At 48.2% G+C, this 18,370-nt stretch overlaps 2 long non-coding RNA genes across 2 annotated transcripts in view; one reads left to right on the top strand and one right to left on the bottom strand.

Moving 5' to 3' along the window:
• Window positions 1–18,370, top strand: part of LOC109494907 — an 801,993-nt gene that overhangs the window by 288,913 nt on the left and 494,710 nt on the right. The window contains exon 12 of the long non-coding RNA XR_006590427.1: window positions 456–610. This is a non-coding gene — a long non-coding RNA (uncharacterized LOC109494907). The remainder of the gene's footprint in view (window positions 1–455; window positions 611–18,370) is intronic.
• LOC109494906 lies at window positions 554–17,922 on the bottom strand. Its single transcript, XR_002150039.2, has 3 exons — window positions 16,363–17,922; window positions 9,880–10,093; window positions 554–1,251 (listed from the first exon to the last, which is right to left on the bottom strand). It is a non-coding gene; the product is annotated as an uncharacterized LOC109494906 (long non-coding RNA).

The raw sequence follows: 18,370 nt of genomic DNA, 5'->3' as shown, positions 1-18,370 counted from the left end.
ATAATGGGGTCTCTACCCAGATCCCCTTTCTGGGGAGCAGGTGCACCCACCTTCTAGCTGCTGTGAGTGTTGGGGGCTAATTCACAGCTGCCCCCTTCCTGCAGAATTGCCCTCAGTGAGACAGGGGCTGCCTATGAACAACCCGCCCTGGAATGCGCCCTCGCTGCCCTGACTGCCCATTCCATTGACTGACCAATGTGAGCATGCGCAGCTGCTCTCCTTCCGCCAGGTGGGACCCCCTTCTGGTGCAGTTCCTGCTCTGGAGCTGCCCGGGAGACGAGGCTCGTCTCCACTTGAGGTCACATCCTTCTTGGTACCCGCCCTGCCCCGTGCTGCTTCCTTCACTGACTCAGGACCCTACAATCCTGTCATGGGCTCTGCTTCCAGGGGATGCAACCCCAGTCACTTTCCCTTTTGCCTTTTAATGTTTCCTCTTTCCCTCTCTTTCTCTTCAGGAAATCGAGAGAGCATCATTTCATGGAAACCAAATTAGGTGACTGGCCAGCAGCATTGGATGAAGAAGGAGTCACAAAATCAGGACTAAAGAGTGCTCTTTGGCGTTGGCATTTCCAAGGTTTATTGGTACCCTTCTGTGTAATTGAATATCAAGGTATGGTTAAACTTCACCTTCCTCCTTTATGGCTGGGTCTGTAAATCTTAAAAAAAAAAACAATCGTTAATGGTAGAAAAATGCCAGGCAAGTCAATAATTTTGGCTTAGCTTAGTTTCCCTAGCTACAAATTAAGGTTTTTGAGCTAGAGAATCTATCCAAAATTCTGTGATTCCAAGAGCATATCCTTGTGTGATCTTCTGCAGGTAACAGTCCCATTTACCAAGCTTTCATACGTGCCCTACCACAGTGCTAAGCAGGCCATGTGAAGTATCTATTTCAGTCCTCACAGCCACCTGTGAGGTAGGAAGTATATTATCCCCCTTTTGTTGTACTAACTTGTCCGCGTGCTGAGGCCTCCTGGGTTTGCATCTCCAGCCTGGACCTCGCCCTTGAATCAGCCAGCTTCGGTGTCTGTCAGTTCTAATCATATAACACCTGTATGAGTCCAGGCTCCCATAATAAAATGCCACAGATGGCGGGGGTGGGGAGGGGGAAGCTTGCTCATCAGTCATTTATTTCTCGTAGTTCTGGGGGCTGGACACCTGAGATCAAGGGGCCAGCACGAGCAGGTTATGGTGGAGCTCCTCTTCCTGTGTTGCAGATGACTATCTCCTTGCTGTGGCCTCACCTAGTGGGGGCTGGGGAGAGTGAAAGAGAGTGAGAGAGGATTAGGGCTTTGGCATAGGAATTTTGGGAGGGCACAATTCAGTCCATAGCAACCTCTGACCAATAATCAATCACACTGGGGCTCAACCTAGCCTGGGAATTCTAGTAGATACTGTAAAATATGCCTCAAGGTTATCCCCCACAAAAGGTGAGGGAGCTGGGCTATTTATCCCCTGGATCCTGGCAGTCATGGGTGAAGGGCTGCTTCGAGGAAGTGCTAACTCCCCGGGGCTTCTGGTCTCCTGTGTGAGCTGAGCATGCTCCAGTGACCAGAAAAGGCCACCACACAGCATAGCAGGTGCTTGTAGTTGAAGCCATTGGGTCTGCTTGCTCAGGTGTGGTACGTGCTGAGGGAATAGGGAGAGAAGGTGGGACCCCAGGGCATGCCAGCTCTCAGATCTGAGTGGAGGGGAGGAGGTCCGGGTGACTTCAGAGGGGGCAGTTTCCGTGGAGGGGTGGGCGCAGAAGCCCCAGTGGAGGGAGTTGCTGACAGACAAGCAATAGGAGCGGAACTGACATGAGGACATCTCCTGAGTGAAGCAGGTGGGAGCCTGGGGTCAGGAGACAGCGTTCTTGTCCCCAGATGGGAGACTTAGGAGCGTGCTTTTGCACTGATGGGAACGCTCAGGGGGTGAGGCGGTGGTGGGTGGTGCAGAATGGATGATCCAGGGAGGGAAGATTGGACGTGTGAAAATTTGAAGACAGATTAGAGGCTAGAGTCCAGACACACACGGAGTGACTGGTCTGTGGGAAGTTGAGAGCCTCTTTTGAGCTGTGAAATGAGGGAGGGAGGGGAGGTGGGACCAGCTCAAGGGGATGGTAAGGGATGATTCATGAGCTTGGTTAATGCCTTTAGTTTTTCAGGGAGATATAGGCAAGGTCAGGACAAAGGAGCGAATGGAGAGAGGTGGGGGGGCATTGGCATTGTCACCCCATTTATTCTATGTTTTTGAGTCATGTGAGCAAGAATAGTTTATTTCCATTTATACAGAAACACCTCTCTTAGCTATCAAGATGACTATTTTCTTTGATCGAAAATAAATACACCTCAGAAGCTTCTACACACTTAGTAACTTTCTCATGGTCTTGAAATTACTTATTGGTTTCTCTTGTCAGCATCGTGTGAATGCCAAATGCAAAATATACTAGTGTTTTTGAAGGGGCAATTTGAAACCGTTAGTGAAATCAACAAGGCATGTAGATTTCGACCCAACAATTTCATGAAATTCGGGTACTTTCATGCTTGGAAGGCAAAAGGAGAAGGTATTAAAGAGAGATTAAGAGAAATAAGGAAAGAATTTCTCAGGTGTTAGCAAGAGATGAACAGCTAACATTTATTGAGCACTTACTATGATCCCGACTGTCGATGAAGGTTTTCCAGTCATTTATTTCCGCACTGCTATGAAGGAGGTGATATGATTATCCTGGGTTTACAAATGAGGAATAAGAGGCTCAGGAAGGTATTAGGTAAGCTACCACAAGTTATAGGACTGTGGTGGAACTAGTAGAAGTAAGTTCTCTAAGGTCAGTGCCTATCTCGACCTCATTTCTTCACTTAGCCTTGTCATGTGACTCTCACCTCTGTATATTCTTAAAAAAACAAGCTACCCGCCCCCCAGCTTTACCGAGATATAATTGGCATGCAACGTGGTGTAAATTTAAGGTGTACATAATGATTTGATACATGTTTATGTTGTGAAATCATCACCACAATAGGGTTAGTTAACACCTCCATCACCTCACATAATTACCATTTCTTTTTGTGATGAAAGCATTTAAAAGCTACTCTCTTAGAAGCTTTCAAGTGTATAATACAGTATTGCGAACTCTAATCATTATGCTGTATGATAGATCCCCAGAACCGACTCATCTTATAACTGAAGTTTGTACCTTTGGACTGACATCTCCCCACTTCCCCCAACCCTGCAGCCCCTGGAAACCACCATTCTAGTCTCTGTTTCTATGAGTTCGGCTTTTTAAGATTCCACATGTGGGTGACAACAAACAGTATTTGTCTTTCTCTGTCTTATTTCCTCATTACCCCATTTCTCTGGTCCTGATGCACCACCAAAGCCCAAATCCAGAAGACGCGCAGGGCACCAGGAACTTGGGTGGGGCTGGTATATTTCTTTGCAAATTCCATGACAGAAAAAAAAAAAGTCTCACCTCCCACTAACAGATAATTACATGTTAATGAAGCTGATCACCAAATGACAGTGATGAAAAGGAGATTTCTACACTTTAGGAAGTGACTTATAATGATACACACTCCCTTTTCCTCTTCTTCTGTCTTATCTAAAAAAAATGACAGAAGGAGTTGCATGTGTCATGTAATGTTCTTCATTTACTGCTGTGCTGTGGTTTTCAAAACTAGCATTCTGCACAAGTGTATTAATTTGAGTATAAAGTCCTTTTGTGCTAAAATGATGGGTACAGGAACATATAAAATTACATATTTTTGTTGTCTTTGATATAAAATGGATACTCAGGCGGTCCAACATGACAAATGATAACTTCCCCGACAAGAAATAAAGATGTCTAAAGAGTCTGAGAGTTAACATTATGAGTTGTAGTTAGATGCTGTGACACTCAATTTGGAGCATGATAATAACTTTTCAGAGTTCCTGACTTATCCCCTCTGCCTGCCATCATATGGACTTCTATATAGTTTATGGTTTTAATATTATTCCACGGGCTTGTCCAATCGTATTACAATGAAATTCCTCTCACAGAAGAGCCAGCTGAGTAATGACGAACAACGTTTGCATTTAACTTAAGGATAGATTCTGTGCTGAAACTGAGCGCTTGGACCCCTTGCATTTCCTTAGGTGAGGATGTAGAGAAGCTAATCAATTTGGCCATGAAAAGCAGTTTGTGACTTTGCACATTCTGTACTTAAGCCCAGGGAGAAATTGAAATTCCATGTACTCTCCTCTGGAACACCAGAGATTTTAGTCCAGAGGGGGCTTAGAAACTGCTATACATAATCAAACGTGCAGACGCCTTGTTCACAATTGCTAGTGTTTTCCATCACACACATGGGACTGGATTCTTAACGAGCTGCTGGGAATTTCATGTAGTTTATTTAGGGTGTTAAATCCCAGGAAGATGAATTGGGGCGAGGAGGTGGACACGGCTGAACGGGGAGTAGCAGTGTGCTTTGGTCAGAGTGATCTAGTAATGGCCAAGAGCGGTGTTCCTGCCCCAGGCCTGACATTCTTGTGTGTGTGACATTCCTCTGTGGATGGAGGCGCTGTCCTTCTCTGGACAAGGGAAAAAAAAATCAAGGGTTAGGATGGGAATAGCCCCAAGGTTCCTCTCCGTTCAGATAGGCTAGGAGTCTACAACCCTAGGTCTGATCTCTGTTCCTTCTTGCAGAGTCCACTGTATCATCTGGGACTCATCAAGCAGGCAAGGGATCCTTAATGGAAAATTCATTCCCATACTTTAGTGAGGGCCCCAGACAAGACAAGGAGAGTCAGGGGACGGAGCGAAATGGTAGCTCTGCTGGGTTTTTAATTACCACTGGTGGTTCAGGTTGGAGAAAGGCCTTTTCCTTTAAAGATAGGGTGCTTGTAATGGAAAAAAGCATGCAGGTCAGTCTGTGGGCAGATCTGATCATTGGCTAAATAGGCGGGGCATTGAGGGGATGACTGAAGGGGGGGTGTCCTGCTACATTGCTTTCTTGAACTGCAACGTGGTATTGTGATGTTAATACGGAGCCAGCAGTTGTCAAGAAATTATTAAAAATTAGCAATGGACCGAGGAAACGCAGGATGACAGATTGGTGCCCAGGGTGCTGGGGGAAAGAATAATTTACAGCCTTCAAGTGAAATCTCAGGTTGTTTGTTCTGCACTTCTGGAAGCCCAACACAACATTTGCAGCACGTGTTGGATAAATTAACCTTTTGTTAATGTTGGAAGCTGCTGTCAGCCCCTCCCCCTCCCTTTCTCAGCTTCAGCCATGAGAGGGGTGTGCAAGGGGATGCGGAACGACCCTGTCCCCGCCTGCCTCAGAGCTCTCTCACGGGGTCCCCGGGTATTGCAATACTGCTGTCTCACTGCCTTCTGGACTGGAAGCCCCATGAGAGCAGGGACTGTGTCTGTTTTGTGTTTCTGGTGCCTGGCACATCGTGGGTGCTCAGTAAATACTCGTAGCACGCCCAGCTCCTGGGAGCAAGCTCTTCGTGAAGAGCAGACCAGACCAGACTAGGAGGAGATGAGTGGGTGAGACAGCTTGTGACCCCCATTTCCCCCGCGGCAGACTCCCTCCCGGAGGCAGAGGAGAGCAGAGCTCATCTCTGGAGCTTCTCTTTGTTCTCGCTCATCTGCCTGCGGTGCTGGGGGTCAGTGGCTGAGCAGTGTGATTTTTCTGCAGCTCCTGCGTGGAGGAAATTCAGCGGCACGGGTGCCCCCCCCTTGTGCATCCCAGAATGAGCTCTCGGACTGGACATCATCAAGGCCAACCCAAGGGCACTGGGGGTGGGGGGGTGGGGAGGGGCCACCATGCCCTGCAGGGCTACTGCCTCCCAGAGGAAGGCAGGGAATGTCTGTGGCTTTGCATTTGGAAGCCAAGTAACCGGTGTTTCTGTGCTCACATTCTCATATGGACGTTATTCAGCTTTTACTAATTGGCTTTACAATTTTCTCAGTAGTTAATATTCATCTGTCAAAGATGGAAGCATAAATAAATAACTTTTGGTTCAAGCACACCTTCTTATTAGACCATACATCATGTGAGAAAGTTCGCATTCTTTAACCAGGAAGATGAAATTAGAAACATCTTGAAAAAGCCTTCTTGTTATCAATCATGTCATCTTGAACATGTTTCGAAGCCTGCTGCTGGCATCAAGAATAGATGTTTTATTCAAAAGAATGTATTTAAGGAAAATGACAGCACTTTTCGATTTGAGTTTTTTAAAAACAGGAAATCTTTCAAGTCCTCCTGACTTGAGCATTCTAACGCCTCAGAGGATGCGTGGAATGGTTCTAGCCTTTTCTGGATGTACCCATAAGGGTGGAGAATTTTCTGACCCTTTAGCAAGGGTGTGGGGCAAAAAGACAGACGTGTGGTTTGGCTGAATGTCCTGGGTCTTGTGTGGCTTTGAAAAGGTCACTTACCCTGTCTGGCCTCAGTCTATTCATTTATAAAATGAAGAGGTTGTATGAGATTAGTGTTTCAGCTCAGGCTTCTATAACAAGTTACCATATCCTGGGTGGCTTAAATAGCAAATATTGACTGCTCACAGTTCTGGCAGCTGGAAGTCCAAAATCAGGGCCCTAGCAGATCAAGGACCTGGAGAGAGCACTTTCCTTGGCCTGCAGATGGCCGTCTTCCTGTTGTGTCCTCATATGGTAGAGAGCATTGAGCAACATTCCATGTCTCCTCCTCTTTTTATCCAGGCGTGGCTCTCATCCTGAGGATCCTACCTCGTGACCTCATCTGACCCTAATTACTTCCCAAAGGCTTCCCCCCCAAAAAAAATGTCATTAGCACCTTCAACATTATTGGGCTTGGGATTTTCTTGCTCCTGGCTCACTGCCTCCTCCTTCCAGCCTGGGAACACACACACAGGGCTAGACATTCTCCAATGCCCCTCCAGCTCTGACCTGCTTGACCCAGGAGAAATGGGACAAAGGGTTCATGTGGCTCTGTATCCCAACCCCTCCTCCCAAGATGGCTAAGGGTCTTTCCCAACCCCAGCCATGCCTACATTCAGTTACACAGTACAGTGTGTGCAGGGAGGTGGTCCCTGAACTAAGAGAAGAGGATCCTTGCCCCAGCTCTACCCACCTTGGGTAGTGACCTTGGGTAAGTCACTGCCCTTCCTGGGCTCACTCTCCCAATCCATAGAACAAGGCAGTTGTTGGATAGGCTGATCTCCAAAAGCCAAGATTTAATAATCCCTCTTGGAGTTACAGGGTAGCTGAGGTCTAGATGTATTTCTGTAAAACAAATGGAATCTAATCTTTTCCCCCCAAAGCCCAGATCCTATGGGGCAATGTGTTCCTTATTGGAAAGAGTTTAGAATCTGTCTGTCAAATGAATCCAGAAAATATAGGGACTCAGTGAATCAGGTAGGCCCCTTATCAGCACCAGAGGTCATTCTAGGGCAAGAACGTTCAAAGCTTTTCCCCTCCATGATGGTCCCAGAGAACGATCCTGTCTGTATCCCTAAACTTGCTTCTCATTTAAAAGCATGAACACAACTCCTCAAAATGCACAACTTAATTTTGAATTCTTTCCCTTCTTTACGCTTAAATATAAAGTCATAGTTTGTAAAAATGCATAAACACCGAACCTACACTCAGCCATATGCTGCCAACCACACCCATCTGCCGTCCCGAATTCCCAGCATGACTGGCTGTCAAATACTCATCATGGACAGTTTGCCAAACGCCTCACAGCCAAACCTCACAGAAAATTAATAGTGTTAAGTATGTCTGTGACATCTCTTGTGAATCAGATGGGTCAGTTTATGACAACATGTTTTCCTCAACCCCTATTTGAAAACCGAAGGCATTAGGTTGGATTACTGGAGGCCTCAAAGGCCTCGAATGCCAGCCTGAGGGCTGAAGCTCTTGTGCAAGAAGTGACCAACCCACTGTAAGAGCCGAGATTGACAAGGAGGGGAAATGTGGACTTTGGAGAAAAGACAGTCTGAGGTTCAAATCTTGGGTGTTCTGTTTCTCAGTTGGTGACCTTTGGCCAGTCCCTCAACCCAGCATCTCCATAATGGGGCGCTTCCAGGTGGTACATCACCTTTTGCAACAGTGAGAGCCAACGTGTGTTGGTGCACACTGGGCCGTGCGTGTCTTAAACTTTCCATAACTCGTGTCACCTAATCTTCGGAATGACTTTCTGGGGGTCATTACCCCATTTCACAGGTGAGGACACTGGGACTCAGGCACAGGCCCCCGCTTTACACTGCTGAGCTTGAGAGAGCTTCCCACCTATGCGATGATGTCAAGGTGTTGCACACAGCCCAGTATTAGCACTCATCCCCCTCACGGTCTTGGGAAGAGCTGGGTGCATGCTATTAAGCATTTCCCACGAGCTGACTTATTTAATCTTTGCAATGGCCCTATGAGATTGGCACATTGCTTCCCCCATTATATGGGGTGGGGAAGGCTGTAACTGTTCCTGTCACCTGATATCGGGAGAGCCAGGGCTTGGTTGATTTATCTGCCCTCCATCACATGCCCAGAGATTCCAATTTCATTGCCTGGCATAGAGTCAGGCATTGGTATTTCTTAAGGCTGCCCAGGTGATTCTGACGTGATCCTGGTGCTGTGAGCCCCCTGGCCTGGTAGCAAAGCTCCCAAGACTTTAAAAAACCAAAAACTCCAGGGGCACCTGGGTGACTCATTCAGTTAAGTGTCTGATTCTTGATTTTGGCTCAGGTCATGATCTCACGGTTCATGAGTTCAAGCCCCGAGTCAGGCTCTGTGCTGATATCTCGGAGTCTGCTTGGGATTCTCTCTCTCCCTCTCTTTCAGCCCCTCCCCTGCTTTTGAGCGCTCTCTCTCTCTCTCTCTCTCTCTATCTCTCTCTCTCTCTGTCTAAACAAGTAAATAAATAAAAGCCCACAGAACTCCACATCCTTCTTTATCCACAGTGCCCAGGTATTCCCAAACCTAGACCTTTGTTCAGTAAACAGACTGACCTCCAACAAAACAAAGTTTGGATTGTGCTGTTACTGTTATTGTCTTTAAGAAAAGGGCAGAGGGAGAGAAGCTCTTCCAAACATGGAGATACCCGGTTGGGTCACAAAGTGCCCGGGTGAAGTAGCCTTGACCTCACCTGCCAGGTGTCTGTCATCACCTGCTCGCACAGCCGACTTGATTTTCTAAGGGTATTTGGGGGAATATGGTCAGCGGGGCTCCTGAATGGAAGAAAGTATGGGCTTTGGCAGGAGAAGGCAAGGTTTTAATTTTATTTCTCCCCTTTGAGGAAAGAACCGCTGTCCGAGGGCTCTCAGAGACACTGGAAAAGGAGATTTGACTTTCAATCCTTCCGAATTAAGGAGATGAGTTTCGAAGATAATGTGTAACGTGGAAATTCACCTTGCTACTGCGTTCTGTCTCTTGGGGCAAGTGCTCTTCTGAGTTCGTACAGGGCCCCGGTCTCCGTGTGGTGGCCCAGCCTCTGTGGCACCCAGTGCGGCACAGCTAATACCTGCCCTGCTTTCCCACACCCACCGGGCTTCTCTGCCTCAGTAGCTCAGGACACAGCCTGGCCACCACGGGTGGAGACCTTTCCCTGTTTTTCAGAGAGGGTCGTGTTGTCTCCGTGTGGACACCTTCAAGGAGGGAAGGCCATCGACGGCCCCCAGGATCAGGCGATTCCTTCAAGTTGTGGTTCTGAAAAGTGGGTGAGCGCCTTGGGTGACTTACTTGACTTAAGCCTCAAGGTGGGTCTGGCCTTTGGCATTAAGGTCTGCCCATGCTGCCAGATACCTTTCGTGGTCTGTGCGGAGGTGGTTTCATCACCAACGAGGCTTTGCGTGGGCAGGGGCACCCTCCCACTGACCGCTGACCTTGTCGTTCTGCTAAAAGTGACAGTGATAATGATAATGGTAATAACTGCAGCTACTTACACATGCCAGTGCTGCTCCAAGCACTTTACAAACACCGTGTGCTTCATTTCTCACTGCAGTCCTCTGCGGTTGTTTACTTTATCTCCATTTTCCAGGGGGAGCCTGAGGCCCAGAAAACTCAAGAAGGTGGTCGTCATAGGTGGCAGAGCCATTTTTCAACCTGGGTCTTCTTATTTCTGAGGCCTGTGCCCTTTCATCGCTCAGGAGTGCAGACCTAGGAAATTATTTTGTAAATTCAGTTGCAACACGCCCCTCGAAGAGGTTCTGTGTTTAGCTCAAATCTGCTTTCTGGAGGCCCTGCTGGCATGCATCATGGAGTCCATTTGATCAATGTTCCCCTTAAAACGTTCACAGTTCCAAATATAAAACTGAAAACACCAGCCCACTACAGGGATTTTTTTTTTTAAGGAAGAAATTGAAGTATCCAGTTTTAGACCTATAAGCAGTCTTAAAGACAGTGTCATGTAAGCTCCCCATTTATACATGAGAAAACTGAGGCCAAGGAGGGAGGGAGCAAACTGCCCAAGGTCGCAGAACAAGTTAGTGGTGGATCCGCACACTCGCAGTTTGCCCGTATCTCGGGTGGGTGCCACAGGGCTGCTGAGGGATGAAGTGTTTGTGACATACCTGGTCCAGTACTTGGTACTTAGAGGCAGGCCGTGTTGGGGGACAGGTGCTGAGGCCTGTCGGCAGTGCGGTGAGGGTGGAAGGGGAGGGGAGCGATCCCCGAGGTAGAGGCAGTGGGAGCTGGGAGTAGGCTCAGAAGGAGAGCTGTCAGAAACGGATGACTCCCAGGTTTCTTGGTTTCAACGCCTTTGAAAAGGGTTTCAAAAGATGAACAGGAGTTTACACAATGGACAGGACAGAGACAGGTCTTCTGCCCAGAAGGAATGGCCGTGTGAAGGCACATTGTACTGGGATGTGCTGGATGTACTGGATGTACTGGGGCGTGCAGCACAAGGCCTCTCTTGGACTCTAGTTACCCTGGTGAGGCACGGACCGTAACGAAACAGGCATCTTAGCAGCAGTGATGACTATAAATGCAGCAGGGAGAGAAAATGATCATCAGTGCTTGAAACAATGAAAGGTATTTCAACGCTTCATTCACAGACATCTTACGAGCTCCATCCAGAGGCTCTGAGTTAATGAAATTTAGGCAGCTCTCCACCCTCCTGACTTGCTCGTCCCCTTGTCACCCGAGCTGTGGGCCTGGGAGCTTCCTGGAGAACAGGGAAGCCCCAGGCCCTCGGTTCTCCCTCTGAGCTGCCTCTTGTACAGCTCTTAGGTGCTGCTGGATCAGAACTGGGGATGATGGGAGCATTAGGTCTCCTCATCAGAGCTGCAGAGTGGTTCCAGCCATTCTTTCATTCCCTTCCCCAAATCTTATTGTAACCAGCCTGCAAACATCTTCATTTCTGACCAGATCACAGCAGCATGCAGAATGCCATGTACTTCGGAAGGCTAAACCAAGACCTGTCTTCTTTATCTTCTTTTGTTTTTGGGCTTTTATTTTTTCCATGTCCAGAGCTGATCCCAGGTCTTGAGGTCTTGGATCTGGGAGTTGCCGGCTGAAAAGGGTGTGTGTGTGTGTGTGTGTGTGTGTGTGTGTGTGTGTGTGTGTGTGTCTGGTCAGCATCTCAGCAGCAGAGCTGAGCAGGTGACCTGAAACCAGCCATGCCTGAAGCCTCCCTACTTACTGGGCATGTCTGACTTACAGCCCCTGTGTCCCTGTCAGGGATGCTCCAGATAAACACGTACAAGCACACCGGTACTGTCTGGTGAGCTCCTCATCACGCTCTTCCCCACCATATGGCAACCTGTGGGCACACTTGAAACCCTGGGTGCTTCGTCCTGCTGGGACCAGAGAGTTTGTTCCTGTAGGATATAAGGGGGGCATTGAATGGCATGTGTCTTCTGTGTCGTCTCGCAGTTGCTGGGTGGAGAATTCGCTGCTGGAATCCGACCACCGGGGTGGTCTACGCAGCACCTAGGGCAGACCCTGTGCTGCCCCCTGTGAGTTCTGCACATGTGTCATCTCACCTCATTCCTCCTACAACATAGGTGGCCCAGAGAAGTTCAGGAACGTGCCCAAAGTCACACAGCCACTGAGGGCTGGAGCAGGGCCAAGGACCAGGACGGTCGGGCTGCAAAGGTGGTAGGTGAGCTCAACCCTGATGCAACAGCTGTCCCCAGGGTGTAGCTGTGGTACATCTACACCTTATCAGTTAGAGTGCATTCAAGACTTATTCTCCTAAATACATATGAATTGCAGAATGCCTGCAAAGGCTAGGAGGGATGAAGGCACCAGGGGGGAGCCAGAGGAAAGAGCCCATGATGGAGAGGGGTTCCCCCCCTCTTCAGAAGAAGAAAACTCTTAAATTCTTTGTTTTGTTTTCTGAGAAAGGGAGAGTGGGGGAGGGCCAGAGAGAGAGGGAGAGAGAGAGAGAGGGAGAGGGAGAATCCCACGCAGGCTCCATGTCCAGCGCAGAGCCCAACATGGGGCTTGATCTCACGACTGTGAGATCATGACCCGAGTCAAGGTCAAGAGTCAGATGCTCAAGAAACTGAGCCACCCAGGTGCCCCCAGAAGGAAACTCTAATGACTCAAGTTTATTAGAATGGAGGAGGAAGGGGTAGAGACATGTCTGACTATGTGAAGAACCCATGGGAAAGAACTAACTAGTTCTCCATGTCCCTGATTTGTAGCACTAAATTCTGTTTTGATCGATGGAAGGACCTTGTTTGTGATGCTCAAATGTGAGCAGTTGGTAGTGAGTGCTCTGTCACTGGAAGCATCCTATCAAAACAGAAACCCCTTGTCACTTCAGTGAGAATTTCAGTATTCACTAAGTGGGCTGGGGGCGGGCAGCAGTGACAGCCTTTTAGCCTAACATAGAACTGAGCCAAAGTTTTAATTAATTTCCCAAAGATTCCAGAAAACATTAGAGACAAACATAAAGTTTCATGGGACAAGATGTTCTTTCTGGCACTATTTATCATATTAGACATTAGAAACAACCCAGTGTCCCCAAATTGGGTATTGGAGAGGCAAAATATGGTACCACCGTATAATGTAATATTCGTTTGTCATTCAGGTGAGGTTTAAAAACAGAATTTAAGAGGTGCTGGGGTGGCTCAGTTGGTTAAGCGTCTGGCTCTTGGTTTTGGCTCAGGTCATAATCTCATGGATCGTGAGTTCTAGCCCTGCATGGGGCTCTGCACTGACGGTGTGGAGCCTGCGTGGGATTCTCTCTCTCTCTTCCTCTCTCTCTCTGTCCCTCCCCCACTCGTACGCACTCTCTCTTAAAAGAAATAAACTAAAAAAAAAAGAAAAAAGAAAAAACTCACCACATGAGTAATGTGGGGAAAAGGGAGTACGAAAAGTTGTATAAATGCACAGAAGTAAAAATGCAGAAATATGCACACATACGTGGAAATTGACTCAGGAACAGGAAAAAGTGAAGTGGAGACACAAGGACAAGATGTAAGCCATGATTAGGGTCTAGTGGTGAGCTAACCAGGGCCACATACCGTGATGTATGCCGCAGAGGTCCTCACCAAGGGCCTGCGTCACGTTTAAAACCAAAGCGCATGTTATCACAATGTTATTTAAACTTTTTAAATGTTTATTTATTTATTCTGAGAGAGAGAGAGCAAGCACAAGTGGGGAAGGGGCAGAGGGGGGGGGGCAGGGAGAGAAACCCAAGCAGGCTCTGCACTGTCAGCACAGAGTCAGATGCAGGGCTTGAACTCACGAACTGTGAGATTATGAGCGAAAACCAAGAGTCAGATGCTTAACAGACTGAGCCACCCAGGCGCCCCAAAATGTTATTTTTGAAGACTAGAACAGCACAGGGAAAACACAATATCCAGTTAAGTGAAAAATGCAGGATGTGAAAATAGGCATATATTATGACCCTAATTATGCACAAATGTTTAGTTATTTATTCCCTATTTGTTTCCTGGAAAACACTCACAACAGCATAGGTGAACACACATGAGCATGCCCTCCCCCGTGTCCTCAGGGGAGGCCTAAAGCCAGGGTCTGAAAATGCTGTTGGTCATCCTGGGCTGTAAGGTTGTGGGTAATTTCATTTTTTGGCTTTGCTTCGGTATTCTTCAGTATTTTCTTCAGTATTTTCCTAATTTTTGTTTTGTTGTTTCCTAGTAATGTTTATATAATCAAGAAGGAAGTCCCAGAAAAACCCAAAACAATTCCTGGAGCCTGTTAGGACCCTAAGGACTGATAATTCCCCTTCCTGCTGCTCTGAACTTTCTAATCTTCACTGAAGGGACAGATGGCCGGAGACCTTCCAGACAAGGGAGGCCTTCAGCAGTGTGTGCTCTGCAAAGGGTCAGCTGCGTGCCCGGACCAGCTAGGCAGGAGGACAGGCACCGTCCCCAAGTTCAGCTGGGGTTCCTGCTAGGTGTGACCTTAACAAGTCTTTGGTTGTCACTTTGGAAACTGGCTTGGGCTATCCCAGGTCTCTCAAGATGCTTTGTTAAACACATCCTACCGAATTCATCAGCTCAAACCAAGCCTTGTCATAATCCCCAGAATCACAGCAAATGTAGACAGGGGGTGATGACACCCCCGGGGTGCACATCAGGTTTACTCATACTTTTATAAAGAGGTAATTTGCAAAAGTGCAGTTAATCCCACCGCGCTTTATAATTTAAATGTCGCTGGAAATGATTGCTGACATATAACTGATTAACAGCAGCCCTTAGTGCCAAATAAATCAGCATCTAATCCAGAGTATGTATTAAGATGGAAGGAGATAAAAAGAACCTTCTCCTCCACCCCCTCCGCTGTTATTTTGATAGAGTGCCCAACTTTTCTCACTGGTTTGGGAGTTTGACTAAAAGCTATTTTCTCACAAGAAAAAGACACATAAACGATAAATTGTCAAAACCGAAGTGTGATTTTTCCCATGGGGGAATTGAATTACACCCTCTTCCTTTGATATGGTTGGGAGAACCTGTCAATCACTCTGCCCAAAGCTGGGGCAGGGGAAGGTGAGGGAGGCCACCTCCATCTCCCCACATTCTAGAAAGATAAGCCAGCAGTTAGCATTTCCAGGAGCCACCTAGTTCCGTCCTTCCCAAGGCATAATACGTTTTGGTTTTTGCCTTTGATTCAGTGAGCGACCCTGTATCCTTCCAATAAATTCCTTTTTAAAAAAAATTTTTTTTTTACATTTATTCATTTTTGAGAGACAGAGAGAGACAGAGCACAAGCAGGGGAGGGGCAGAGAGAGAAGGAGACACAGAATCCAAAGCAGGCTCCAGGGTCTGACCTGTCAGCACAGAGCCTGACGCGGGGCTCAAACTCATGAGCTATGAGATCATGACCTGAGCCGGAGTCGGATGCACAACCGACTGAGCCACCCAGGTGCCCCAATAAATTCCTTTAAAAAAGAAAGTTAGCCCTCTGGCTGGATGGCAAGCCTAGCCCCTAAGTGGAGATTGTAATTTTCTTAAGGAAGGTTTCTTCTTTTGCTTCTTACCGACTGGCCTCTCCAACCCCTCCTCACTCCCTTGCCCGAGGAGGGGGCTGCTTAGTCCTGCAAGTAAGTTGTCACCTGTCAGGGCTCCAGGGTGCCAGAGCCAGGGCGGAGGAGGGCAGAGGGTGACCCTTGCCTCTTACCTGCGACAGACTGCCGGCTGACCTGAGTGAACCTTGTCTCGGGAAGGCCCTCCGGCAGGGTCACCTTTCCTACACCTCGCTGGGTCTCTGGCTATTCACATCTAAAAAAAACTTTACTCTCTTTTAAATGCATTTTCAAAGGTTGTAGTCCTTGAAGTGGAAGAGGCCCTTTTCTCTCCATGAACTCAATTTTGGCTTTGTTAAATTGACAGCAATGCCTCAGTGGTAGGAAAGGAGTGTCTCTTAAAACAAAAGAAATAGTTACATCATACGGTCAGTGTTTACCGCCAACACGTATCCGAAGTGGGGCTTGGGTTTCTTTAGCGATAATTCCCTGGGTTTGGTCTCAACCCACTGGACTCTCAGGACTCTCAAAGAGGCATCTCCTCCGGAGACAAATGACTTGAAGTAGGTCTCAGAGGTGCAGACCTGTATCTGGAGGTGGATTTAGGATGGTGGATTTCAAACTTTTTTCTTTTTTAAAGCAGCAGAACCTTTTTTTTTTTTTTTCAAATGATATATATAACGCAGGCACAGATCCCCTTTACAGAAGACGCAAGCCCGAGGAAAAACTAGGACAAATTTAACACTGATTTCCAATGGTTTAAGGTTAGCCAATGTAGATATCTGCATATCTTAAGTAATATTCTAATTATCTATCACTTTGGCAATAGCAGGTGAAATGTTAATGCTGCGCTTTTGTCTGCCTTTCTAGAGCTCTGGATTTCATAGGTCAAGGTAGAGGGGTCATCTGTGACTCAGGTAAGCCTGCCTATTCAAAACCCATCTGTTGAGATCAGCAGAAAGACCAGAACCCAGGCTTTGCCACCTACCTGTAACCAAATTTCACAGAAGTTCTGGCAGAATGATAATCGTGTCCGGATCGGATGGAGTGTTTGCTGTGTACCAGGTGCTGGGCTAAGGGTCGCTTGTCATCTCATTCAGTGCCCCTGACAGTCCCAGGAAGTAGGTACTGTTTTGCTGAGAGGCAAACTCAAGTTCAGAGAGTTTGCCCATTCACACATGGTCACACAGTAAGTAGAGGGCACAACTGAGGTTTGTACCCTGGCGGTGACACTCAGGAGCCCACCACCTGGAGCTAGCTTTGCACACTGTAATTTGATAGAGCAGTAGCAAATCCCAGTTCCCCTTTCCGCTTCCCTCCCTTGCTGTTCATTCCATACCATCCGGATTCTGCCCTTCTCTCCTCCTTTGCCTGGAGACAGCCTGCTCCATTTCTTCATCTTCCTCCGCGCCCCTGGGGCAGCTGACACCCAATCTCACTGTTGTTCAAATGCAAACATCACTAGGGCCAGCTCCTGGCATCCACCCTAGGAAAGATAAGATGGAGAGTTAATGCCCCCAAACTTCCAAGGAATGTGCAGAGGAAATGATTTGTGATGTGTGGTTTGAAACACTAAACTCCTCCTGGGCTGGAAGCTATGTCCTGCTTGTTGGTAGCTGCTGGCTGGTTCTCCACCCCCACGGCTGTGTCCTGTGTGCCTGTTTGAGGAGGAGCTCTCCTTTTAAGGAGAACAGGGTTGGTAGATGTTCTTCCCCAGCGTCTTGCAGGCCGAGACCCTGGGCTTCTGCCAACATCAGCCTGAGATGCAAGCCGTGTTGGCAAATAGCTTGCCCAGACCCGCATGCGTCCACAATAATCTGTTTGGTGGCCAGTCCTGCTTCCCCCACTGCGCCCATGGCTGCCACCACACGCCTTCCTTCTCGTCTCGTCTCAGTCTGGTCCGATGGAAGCGACAGCAGGAAATCTGCTCTCATGACCCTTCCCTAACCTCTAATCCTGATGCGGAGAAGGCAGGGTGGGGTCTGCTCAGTTTAGTGACGGCTCAGGGCCGCTGCAGCTGGGCTCATAGCAAGACTAGATCTGGAGATGAGGCTGTGGGCATTGGGCATCCTGGCAGGATCCTGAGCTGGCAGGAGCTTGCCAGAGGAAGGAAGACCAGCGTCCATTGGATCCGGGCAGACAGGAGAAGAGACCATGATGTTTTGGAATGTGGGATCTGGGAGGACTGGCAGAGGTCTCGAGTTTACTGGTCATGACAGAATGAAGCCTGGAGCCTTGCCTCCTGGTTCTTAGTACCTTCTACCTCGTTGTCCTTTCTGTGGCATTTCTGATCTCTCGGAAGGAGTCACACCATGCCCCTGTTCAGACAGCATTCAGCTTATTCCACCATTCCAGCACAGTCTACCCTGCCCTGTTAGCTGAGACACATGTTCCTTCCTGAACTCTCCTGTTCTTTCTAGCTTAACTCAGCTTGGCCACCCAGCCCCCGGGTGATGGGGGCTGGGCACTGAGATTTTGGGAGGCTCTACCCAGCAGCTCCGGAGAGCCTGGTAGAGATGGGTGTTGGAGGAGGGGACGTTGGCCCTACAGCATGGGAGAAAGCCTGGTGCCTTGGGCAGGCAAGAGAGAGGACAGTTGAGTCACAAAGCAGAGGCAGATGTGGGGGGATGGGCACAGCAAGGTCTCATAATTCAAACTCTCTGGTGGCAAGTGACAGAAACTCGGCTGCCTCTGGTTTAAGTGTTAGAGGGGACATATTGGAAAGCATTGACGTGGCCACGGATTCGATCTCTCCTTGCGTTCTGTGCCAGGCGTCTCCCTCACTGTGTGGTGGTCCCAGCCTGGCTGGAAAGCCCCAGCTACACAGCCTTTTCCTCCAGCTCCAGCTCGAGAAGTCTCAGGAAAGGCCCCTGTTGGCTTGAATCATATGAACATCTTGGGGCAATCCGTCATCTCTGGGTCTCCGTTTTCATCTCGGGTCAATCCGTCATCTCTGGGTCTCCGTTTTCTCCTATCTTGAATGAACAAGAGGGACT

The sequence above is a fragment of the Felis catus genome, chromosome E2, assembly GCF_018350175.1.
Source record: "Felis catus isolate Fca126 chromosome E2, F.catus_Fca126_mat1.0, whole genome shotgun sequence".
Lineage (NCBI taxonomy): Eukaryota > Metazoa > Chordata > Mammalia > Carnivora > Felidae > Felis > Felis catus.
The sequence above is the reverse complement of the archived record's forward strand: the minus strand, read 5'-3'. Positions and strand labels throughout refer to the sequence as shown.